Source organism: Tupaia chinensis, unplaced genomic scaffold (assembly GCF_000334495.1).
Source record: "Tupaia chinensis unplaced genomic scaffold, TupChi_1.0 Scaffold145685_1, whole genome shotgun sequence".
NCBI lineage: Eukaryota > Metazoa > Chordata > Mammalia > Scandentia > Tupaiidae > Tupaia > Tupaia belangeri.
This window is the reverse complement of record NW_006205542.1, coordinates 320239-331550: the sequence shown is the minus strand read 5'-3', so window position 1 is coordinate 331550 and position 11312 is coordinate 320239.

The window sequence follows — 11312 nt, the reverse complement described above, 5'->3', positions numbered from 1 at the left end:
CTCACCTCCCCCTCCCGCCTCCACCCTCCCCTCGCGGAGGCTAGACCACGCCCCTGCCAAGTTCCGCGCCCCGCCCCTCAGGGCGTCAGCTGCCGTTCCGGCTCCAGAGCCAACTGAGATTTCGAGAGATTTGTCTGCCCTAACCTGATCCCAAGCCCAAGCCCAAGCCCAAGTTCCCGCGAGAACGGGACCATTGCGTCAATAAAAAGCGCGAGCCCAGGGAAAACAGCGAGCCTGTGGGTTTGCGGGAATGGTGGATGGGGTTGTTGTAGAGAGGAAAAAGCGGTTGCTGAGACACGACTGCGTTTCTCCCTTAGTTCTTTCTGCATTTCTGCCTTCTTCGCCCTGCAGAACCCGGTCCTGCACTCTATTCGTGCAAGAAGAAAGGAAGCTGCGGGGTATCTGTTGTGTGGCTCGGGACAAGCTGCCTTTCGAGACCCAGTAATTGGGGTTTTTGATGAGGTGTGGTACCAATCTGGATGCTTCTCGGTTGTTGATGGCCAAAAGGGAGGAAGGGGGCCAATGAAGTCAAGCCTTTGGCTTTAAAATTTCTCTATCAGAAGCCCATGTAGCATAGTTCTTCGTTGATATATTTCACTCTTGTGTTTCTGGACCTAATCCAGCAGAACCTTCTGTAGTGCACAAAGCTCAGTATGTTGCTAAAACAGCTCATGAAAGAAAGAAAATTGTAGCAGCGGCCCGTGTTAAAAATGAATTAGGATGTGCAGTGGCGATGGTTGCTCAAAAATGTGGGTGAGCTTAATGCTACTGAACTGTACTTAAAAATGGTTAAAATGATAAATTTTGTATTTTGTATATCTTACCACAATAAAAATGGACTAGAACGAAAAAGTTTTGTGCACTTATTGGAAAATAATGATGATGCCTTGTCCCCTAGGTATTTGGGGGAGGGAGATTTAGTCTTTGTACACATTTTAACATGATTGAAAGTGCCCTGTTAAACAGTCTATTAGGGTTTGGATAATTTGGTTGGTTTTTCTGATTCCTAATCTGTCCTGTAATAGCTCTAAACCATCTTACTGTTCTTTCTGTAAGAGCTTATATTGCTTTTGCTTTTTTTTTTCTCTTGTGACTTGTACTGTAGACTCAAAAGTGAAAAACTTTTCTAAGTCCCGATTGTCTCTTAGGAAAATATGCCAACCAATTACTTTCATTTCCACATCTATGCATCTTTAAAATAGATCCTGTGCCCAGATTCTTATCTTCTTCCATGTTCTTTTTATTCCAATCACATTTTAAAATCATCTAGTATGTGCTAGGCAGTGTACTAGTCTTGGAAGATACCAACATGAATAAAACAATTTGGAGTGTTTTTGTGTGTTATGATGTGATGGGAGTGATGCAGAGATAAATGCACAAGAAGCTTTTAGAGCTCAGAAGAGAAGTGTTAATCTAGTTTAGGTTTGGAGGAGACCATATGTGAGGAGAGATTTCCAAAAATTATTCCACAGAGTTATTAAAGTTGGATGTGAGGTTGTGATGATGGTGGTGGTGGTAGGGGGGATTAAATGGGGGAAAGGATTGCTTGAACAATAGTTATGGAGTGAGAAACTGACCTTTGCATTGAACTAAAACTAAAGGCACTTCAGTGACACTTTGAGAATATGAGGTTGGAGAAGTTGGTAAGCCTTTGAAGGAAGTCAGTTTAATTCAATATTTTTTATTACTTATTTGGTGTATGACAAGTGCTGTGCTAGTTACTGAGGGTATAGGAAGATTAAGAGTAAGTCTCAACTCTCAGGCTGGTTGGCATGGTAGAAGATACAAACAAAATGTCAGTAAGTTCTGCTAAGTAGTTAAAATTGGGATAGGCATGGGTTGTTAGGGAAACAAGAAGAGGAACACTTACTAATGCAGAGTTTTAGGCAAAGCTTTCTAGAAAGTATTCATTATTAGAAAAATAGAAAGTCTTACTTTTTTAAGAGCTTTTTGCTATAGGGCACGTGCACTCGCCAGACAGGGAGAGACAGAGAGATAGAAAGCGAGAAATCACCCCCCAGGGGGGATGGCCACACCACAATCCCTTCTCCATTCTCCTCTCAAGATCTTGGGCACGCACGCACACGCGCCCGGTGTGAGTTTAAGCCACCGGGTCTGGGACTCGAACCGTGGTTGACTGCATGGGAATCCAGCAACATAGCCATTATGCTAACTGCTGGTCCCAAAAATAGAAAGTCTTTTAAAGTTAGAAAAACTATTTTCTGTATAACAGGCATTGATCTAATTCTGGGAGTACTTGAGTTCTAAGTCTAGATTCTGTAGAGTGTAATCTTGAGAGTTTCTTCTCTATCTCTTGGTTTTCTCTCTCAAATTAGAAGTTTCTCTAGAAATTTCATTATTCTATTTTTTATCTCCAGGTTTTTATCACCCATTTTGTTGCTAATAAGCATCTTTTTTTTTTTTTGGAGAGATTTTCACTGTAGGGCGCATGCGCTCACCAGACAGACAGAGAGAGACATAGAGACAGAAAGCGAGAAATCACCCCCCAGGGGGGATGGTCATGCCGCAATCCCTTCTCCTCCATTCTCCTCTCGGGATCTTGGGCACGCAAGTACACGCGCCTGGCGTGAGTTTTAAGCCACCGGGTCCGGGACACGAACCGCGGTCAACTACGTGGGAGTCCAGCGACATAGCCATTACGCTAACTGCTGGTTCCCCTAATAAGCATCTTGATGTTACATTTAATGTGCATTAAGCTAAGTCTTATATGTTTCATTTTCAATCTAACTTGCAAGTAATTACTCAAAAAATCCTTACTGTCCAAAAGGATTCTAAATTATGAATTTACAGGATTTAACTTTGGCATAGAATATTTTTAAATCTTTGATAAACCTTTTAACTGGAGTAGTTTCTTAATCTGAAGATCAGTTTATTTCTCCCCTTCACACTTGCATGAGACGGAGAGAGAGGAGAAAGGAAACACCACCACCACCATCCCACCGCCCGCAGCGGGGTGTGGTCAAACCTCAATCTTTTTTCCCTCCATTTCTCTATCTGTAGAATTTGGGACACATATGCACACACACTCAACTTGTTTTCAAGCTACTGGGGCTAGGACTTGAACCATGGTCAGTCATGTGGGATCTGGTGTCCAGTGCACAGAGCTTAACAACTGCATTATGGGGCTAGTCCCACAGTTGGATAGTATTGATTCAACTAAAGATTGAGACAGTAGATGAAATGAAATTGTAAATCTGAAGATATCTTTAAGGAAAGATGACTCATATGTGTCATTTGCTAGACATTAATTTTCTAAGGAAATAAGCTTGTTTTGTTTTTTTTTCCCCTTAGGCTTCTTTAGTTTTTAAATAGTCCTATTACCTTAAATATGATTGCTATCAATTTTAAAATTTTAAATTAAAAACAAGATACTATCCAATTGACTGGGAACATAAAGGGGACAAACAAACAGAGGTAAGTGTGTTGCTGCTCCCACTCTCCCTTTCTGTCTGTCAGCTCGTGTCTGCCTTCTCTGCTTCCGTCAGCCATGTTGTGATGCCAGCCCTACGCTTTTGGACTTTCCAGCCACCTGAATCATGAGCCAGATAAGCTTCTATTCATTATTTTAAAAAGAAGATATAGTCAAAATTATTTCACAGCTTTTTTATACATTGGGATTCTTTTTGGCATTTTTACACAGGGAATTCTGAATTTGGAGGGGGCTAAAAATTAGAGTATTTTCTAATAAGGTATTGTAAATACTAATAAATCATAAACTTTTTCTGAGGCCATCACTTTCATCTCTAGGCAGAATGTAGATTTTAATCATTTGCAGATACTTGTGTGAATCCCCATAGTACTCAAGAGTAAGTGTTTTAGAGGTTGTATTACTTTAAAAACAAATACAAGATTGAGCAAAACATAGTTTCATTATAGGATTTCCTTCATGGGTTAGTAACAGATACAAACCCAAAGGGAAAATGTATTACTCCATAACTTAATGTTGTAATATTATTTCATGACTTAATAGCCCTGGCCTTTCTGGAAGAACCATGATATAAAACTCAATTATCAAGTGTTTCTTTCTTGTACTGTTATAGCAATCTTTCAGATTAAAAACAGAGTTCTTTTTAAAAAGTGTATTAGTTTCTTTCTTCTGAGCACAAGACAGAGAGAAGAGAGAGAGGCACCCTAGCAGGGTCTTCATACTGTTATCCATCGTCAGCTTTAGCCAGCTCTCTGTCATGGGCACATGTGATCCAGGTGTCCTCGGACATCTCTGCAAGTGACTTCTTATTGTAAATTTTTAATTGGTTCTTAGTGAATATATTAAAGAAAAAAATTTGATCTTAGAAAAATTCATACAATTTATGTAGCACATGTGCCACAGTCTTCAGTAATACATTTTATATATATTTAAAAAACCAATACTGCGTAATCGATTATACTATACGAAAAGGGGCACATACTAATTCCTTGATTGCATCTCAGGTTTTCCAAAGGCATTTTGCTTGCATCATTTAGAGTCAATCTGTTAGACAAGAGACATTCCTCCTACTACCATCCCACTGAATCATCCCTGTGAAATACAATTATCCAGGATCAACTGAGAGCCATGAATGATTCTGAGTTATTCTCTTCTTCATCTGCCTGAAGCTTACCATGTTTTTTTTTAATGTAATATTTGTGTACTAATTATCATTTGCTTTTTTGATAGCAAGCACTTTAGAGCAACTGTTATACCCTTCTAATGATTTACATGCTCTTATTTTGAGTCCTGATCTTTAAGCCAACTCCAGTCATGCATCTTCTTCACATTAGACTGTTTTACTTAGATATCCTGCTAAACTTTCTTGTTGTGTTTATCTCCTACTGGCTTCCTTTCCCCGTCACACACAGATCCGTCTCTTTCCCAACCTTCCAGTTTTTGTCAGTGCCCCTCCCACACCAATTTACTAAGCCCTGAACCTCACAGCCATATTAGATGCTTCCCTTTTCTTTTTAAAATTTTATTCATGATAGAACATATACATGTACATGCACACATGAGAGAAAGAGAGATGAATACACCAGGCGTGGTCACACCGTGATCCTTTTCCTCTAGTCATACAGCCCATGGTATCTTGGGCACTTGCACAGGTTCCACTGTTCCAGACTGATCGCACCAGGAATCTGAACCGTGGCTGTCATGTGGGATCTGGTTTCTTTCCTCAGTAAGATACCACTGCGTAAGTGTGTTATTTATGCACCATGGAGCCAGCCCCCTGTTTGAATTTACTTTCAAAGTGTTTCTCTATATCAACATGCTTTTCTAGTCTAAGGATAAGTCAGATTTGAGCAAAAAAAGGAACATCTCTTCTGGTGAGACTAAAAAAAAATCAATTTAAGGCACAGTGAGAATGAAATGAAAGAACTTTGTCAATTTTAAAGCTGCATTTTATGGTAAAAAATAAAACATTCCAGAAGGTAGTATTGAATAAACTCTTAAACATCTCATACACTGCTATAATATCTTTTAGTTTTCAACTTCCAGTTATAGTAATAATAGCTAACTTTTATTGAATCCTTATCATTTCCTGGGCGCTAGTCTGAATATATTATATACATTATCCCTGTTCTTTACAACACAACTTTAAAAAGATAGTCATTATAAACTGTACAAATGAAGAAACTGAGCAGGTTCTATAGCCAGTAAGTGGCAGACAGGAGATGTAACCCAGGTCCCTCTGATTCAGAAACTACTACCACATTCCCTTTGAAATAGATAGCTCTTAATATAGGTGCTTCGTTATATTGTCTGAAAAATCAGAGTCTTACAACAAATTATTTAAAAATGATAATGTTTACTTTAAACAAATTTAAATCTGAATAAAATAAAACAACTTATTAAAATATTTGTTTAATTTTATTTATTACTATTATTTTAATTTGCTATAGGGCATGTGTGCTCACCAGAGAGAGACAGGAGAGAGAGAGAGAGAGAAAACAAGACTGCCAGGTCTGGAACTCAAACCACGGTCTGTCATGTGGGAGTTATGCCTCAACCACCATGCCACCTGCTGTGCCAAGGAAGCTAATACCTTACATGTCTGACCATGGCTCAAGACTTGGCCCTGAAGGCTTGAAAAACATGTCACATGTGTGTTTGTGTTCTCATGGAAGGGACAACGGAAGGAAAAAAAATTACAGAGTGACCAACCGTGTTAGGGAGGGTACATCTCTCATCTCTCTCTCTCTCTTGTTTTTGTGCTCATGCATGTGCCCTTAAAGAAAATCTCAACCTCATCAAATTAAACTGTTATCATTCTTATTATATATTCCTTTTACATTTTTGTTTAAAATGATAGAATATCAAAATTTAATTTTCTTGCCTTTTTGAATTGTAGGGTTGTTTCGATTAAAAGTTGTATATTTACTGTTATTTCTTGAATTGAGCACATAACTAAAACTTTGAAGTATTTTCTTTATATCTATGATGTTATACATTTTCATAACTTTCTTTACTACTTTCTTAATCTGTAAGATGGGTATCACAATAAGCTGTTCCAAGACAATATTGTGAAATTTTTATTCCAACAATCTTAAAATTTTTAAAGAGTTATTTATTTAATTTTGTTTATTTATTATTCTTCTTCAATTTGACCAGAGATAGAGAGAGAGGGAGAGTGAGAAAGCTAACCACTACGTCCAGTTCTCGAACCATAGTCAGTCATAGGAGAGTCCTGAGCCTTAACCACCATGCCACCCAAGACAATATTGTGAAATTTTTATTCCAACAATCTTAAAATTTTTAAAGAGTTATTTATTTAATTTTGTTTATTTATTATTCTTCTTCAATTTGACCAGAGATAGAGAGAGAGGGAGAGTGAGAAAGCTAACCACTACGTCCAGTTCTCGAACCATAGTCAGTCATAGGAGAGTCCTGAGCCTTAACCACCATGCCACCTATTAGCCCCACAAATAACTTTTATAAGAAAACAAAAAGTACATGTTTTAAAATATTTCTGTCCCTGCAGAAGTAGTGAGGCATAGGGATAGATTAACAGATTAACTGAATTTGTAATAAAGACATCCATTATAAGTGCTCAAATTTCCCTCAAAAATCAGATATACAACTCTAAACTATGTCAATCTGCAGACCTCCAAAGAGAACACAAAATTAACCTCACATGTTCTAAAATCTCCTGCAGAAAAACTTTCCTTTCTACTTCTTACTTTGGCATGTGGACCACTGATGGAAACATAGTAGAAAGAAAAATAAAACAATAAAATTAAATTTTTATATTCCAATTGTCATTATGGCTTATTTCCTTTATGGTCAACTACCAAATTTAGATTTCTTTTGAAATGTATATCAGTTGCTAAATTTATCTTAGGTGCAGAGAAAGAAAAGTTCCTTTGCAATATGAAAAGCTTGACTCTAATTCATTATATATTTAAAGGCCAGTTAAATCACATTTTTACATTTATTTATCAAAAACTGCTATTGAAAGTGATCTGGATAGTGAGCAAAATGTTAGCTTCTGGAATTCCATTTCAGTTGTATTATAATCTTCCCAATACTTGGTGCAGCCAATTTTTTTTTGGAGAGATTTTTGCTAGAGGGGATGAGCACTCACCAGGGAGGCAGAGAGACAGAAAGTGAGAAAACATGCACACCCCCAGGGAGTTGGGGGGATCGCCACACTACAATCTCCTCCATTCTCCTCTCAGAATTTTGGGTATGCATGCACACACACTCAGCCTGAGTTTCAAACCACCAGGTTCAGGACTTGGACTGCAGTCTACCATATGGGAATCCAGTGTCTTAACCACTATGCTACCTACAGACCCCTGAACAAACCTTTTTTAATGTTAATTATTCTTATATGTAGTGGTATCTAATTGTGATTTTAATTTTCAGTTCTGTAGTGACTAATGACGTGGAGCTTCATTTGAGTTTACTTGCCGTCTGTATAATTTTGGAGAAGCGTTTGCTTCCTTTGCATTTTGTTTTTAGATTGCTTTGTCTTTCCTCCTTTTAATTGGGAGAACTTTTATTTCTTTTTGTTGTTTTATTGCACTGGTTAGAACTTCCTGAACTTGCGGGGGGTGGGGGCAGCAGTTGGCGTGATGGCTATGTCGCTGGACTTTCATGTAGTTGACTGCGGTTTGAGTCCTGGACCCGGTGGCCCAAGATCCTGAGAGGAGAATGGAGGAGAGGGGATTGTCATGTAGCCATCCTCCTGGGGGCTGATTTCTCACTTTCTGTCTCTCTTTTTCTCTCTATTTTTCTGGCAAGCACACAGGCCCTATAGCAAGGACCTCTCCAAAAAAAGAAAGAAAGAAAGAAAAACCCTCCTGAACTGTGTTGAATAGAAGTAGTGAAAGTATCTTAGGGGAAAAGTATTTGATTTTTCACTATGAATTATAATGTTAACTGAAAGTACTTTTGGAGATGTCCTTTTGCATTTATCAAAATTGGATGCTGTATTTTGTCAAATGATTTTTCTGAATATATTGAGATGAATCTATATTTTTTTCTTAGTCCACTAATATGATGAATTACACTGAGTGATTTTAAATGTTATACTAATCATACATTCCTGGAATAAGTCTCCCTTGGTCATCAACGTATTTGCATCTGTGTTGACGAGTTAATGAGAGCTATTGATCTATATTGATCTGTAGATTTCTTTTTTTAAATTTTTGCTAGAGGGTGCATATGCTCTGCTTGCTGGAGAGAGACAGAGAAACAGAGAGGGAGAGAAAGTGACAAACTGCCCCTCGCTGGGGTCAGGGGCATGGTCACACTGCAGTACCTTCTCCGTCTCTCCCTTCTTTCAGGATTTCATGCATACGTGCATGTATGCCCAGTGTATTTTTTAAGCTACTGGGTCCAGGACTCAAACAGTGCAGTTGGACAGGTGAGATTCAGCCACCTTAACCATCATACCACAGGGGGCCTAGATTTCTTTTCTATTAATGTCTTTGGCTTGTTTTGGTAGTAAGATAATGATGACTTCATAAAAAAACTTTGGAAGACTCCCCCACTTAAATTTTCTGGAAGATTTTGTGTATAATTGGTATTATTTTCTCCTTACATGTAGGATAGAATTCCCTAGGGAAGTCATCTGGTTTTTCTTGGTGAGAAAAATTTCAATTACTAATTTCTTTTAATAGGTTTAAGGTAATTGTAGTTATTTGCCTTTTGTGATTTTTCTTGACTGAGCTTGATAATTTATGTCTTTCAAGGAATTTGCCCATTTCATAAAGTTGTCAAATATACTGGCATACAGTTTTTCATAATACTCCCTTACTACCTTTATAAATAAATGTAGAACCATTAGCAATGTCATCTCTCTCCTTCCTGCTATTGCTGTATCTGTGTCTTCCTCTTCCCCTACAGAGCACAGTGGGGTTGATTTCATACAGTTCTTGTTTAGGGAGAAAGGGATAACAATGAAATGGAACATACATGGGTAGAAATTCTTTTTCCCATTGTGTTCTGCTAAATGTATTTACCTCCCAGAATAAGCCAAAATCCATGGCGTGGAGAAAAAGGACCTCAAGAACAGGGAGACTGAGCACAAGGAGTGGGGGTGGGTGCAGAAAAGGAAGATTAGATTACATTGGTGCTTTATTAGTCATCTTCTCCCTCATTCTTTTTTTTTCTTCCCCTTTATCATCATCTTCATCTGCTTCATGTTAATTCTCATCCCCTTCTTCATCATTATCTTCTAATTTTCTTCATTATCATCATCACCTTCTCTTCCCCTTCTTCTCTATTAAGAACCAAGAAGTACTATCTAATACTTGCTGGGAAAATCATGATGCATTTTTGCATAGAAAAACAGAAAACTATGTCGTGACTTTCCCGACAACCTGATAGATTTGGCCACATGTCACCTTTGATGACGTCTCTAATTCATCGGCACTTGCATCGGAATAGTCAGTAAACCAAGTAAAGAAGACCTCTGCTTTCTTGTGCTGCCTCCTCCTGCTGGCTTTACTCTGTGCTTAACATGAATGCTTTGTGTGGACTTGGAAGATCCATCATTACTCTCTTTCAGATGAAATTCTTTGGAGAGAATTTTACTTCCTAAAGAAGGATTTTTGTCAAAATAAAAATCTATTCTGTAAGCTGATTTAATATCTTCCGATTCTGTTACTCTGACTCTGATCAGATAATGTAGCACTCTTTGTTCTCTTACCCAAGCAGTGCATAGACTGTGGATGGTTGGCAAATGTTGTTACCCCCTAATCTGGAATTTTGGTGATTAATTCAGACCTCTTCTGAAAAAATTGTTGGTTATATTTCTGTTCTACTTTCAAATCAACTCACTGCCTTACTCATTAAATGTGTCTTTTATTTTTTACTTCATCTGTATGTTCAATTGTTTCTTGGTAGTCTTTCTCCCCTTCAGCTGGCAAGTCCAGAGGAGTCAATGTTTCCTTTGGCCTGCAGCAAACTTGGTTCTTCATTTGAGAAGTGATCAAAGACTATCATCTGGAGCCATGCTTTTCAGGTCAAGTCCGAGAACCAGAACCAAAAGTGTCCTTGCTTGACAGAAAGAAGCTCTGAGGAGTCTGGGTTTTTTATATGGGTCTTTTCATATTGTCCGTGTCTCTATTTTACATGTTCAATATTTTCTCTAGTTTATTGAATATATGACTGCAGTTATAACTATTTTTTGAGAGAGATTTTTGCTTTGGGCACATGAGCTCACTGGAGAGGCAGAGAGAGACAAAGTGAGAAACCCCCTGGGGAAGATGGCCACGCCTCAATCCCTTTTCCTCTATTCTTCTCTCAGGATTTTGGGTATGAATGCACATGTGCCTGGCATGAGTTTCAAGCCGCTGGGTTCGGGACTCAAACCATGGTCAATTACATGGGAGTCCAGCAATATAACCATTATACTATCTGCTGATCCTATTATAACTCTTAAAATCCTTTCCTACTCATCTTTATCTTGTCACCTTGATCATTTCTAGGTCAATGTATTTATTTTTCTTTTTATGATGAACTACATACAGTTCTGTATTTCTTGCTCCTTGGGATGGCTAATACATTTTTACTCAATGTTCAAGTTTACAAATTTTACTTTTTCAGATTTTTGGGCATTTTTATACTCAAACTGTTCTCAAACTTGAACTAATTTGGGAACCGTTCCATTCTTCCAGATCTTGCTTTTATGTTTTGTTAGGTGAGACAAGAGTAGCACTTAGTGTAATTTTTTTTCCCAATACACAACCCTGGTGAGTACTTTATGATGCATTGTGAATTACAACAAATTCCACTCAGTGTGTTAAGAAGAAGCATTATTCCCAGCCCTGGATGAACTCTGGTGATTGCTTTAATCCCACTCAAA